The sequence below is a fragment of the Phaethon lepturus genome, unplaced genomic scaffold (assembly GCF_000687285.1).
Source record: "Phaethon lepturus isolate BGI_N335 unplaced genomic scaffold, ASM68728v1 scaffold23897, whole genome shotgun sequence".
NCBI lineage: Eukaryota > Metazoa > Chordata > Aves > Phaethontiformes > Phaethontidae > Phaethon > Phaethon lepturus.
This window is the reverse complement of record NW_010550113.1, coordinates 14,818-15,163: the sequence shown is the minus strand read 5'-3', so window position 1 is coordinate 15,163 and position 346 is coordinate 14,818.

Genomic DNA, 346 nt, shown 5'->3' with positions numbered 1-346 from the left:
CCTTATTTCTCCTCTTTCTCGCTGCGTGTCCCCTCGCATACAGGGTGAGGCTCAGGCCGGCTCCCAGCAGCTGCCGGATGCTCAGAACCAGCAAAAAAACCACCAAACCTGCCAAAGGTGAAGGTCTGGGGAGGCCCCAGGCAGAGACACCTGGGCTCTGGGCCTTATTTCTCCTCTTTCTCGCTGCGTGTCCCCTCGCATACAGGGTGAGGCTCAGGCCGGCTCCCAGCAGCTGCCGGATGCTCAGAACCAGCAAAAAAACCACCAAACCTGCCAAAGGTGAAGGTCTGGGGAGGCCCCAGGCAGAGACACCTGGGCTCTGGGGACCAGCATGGCTGGGAAAAGT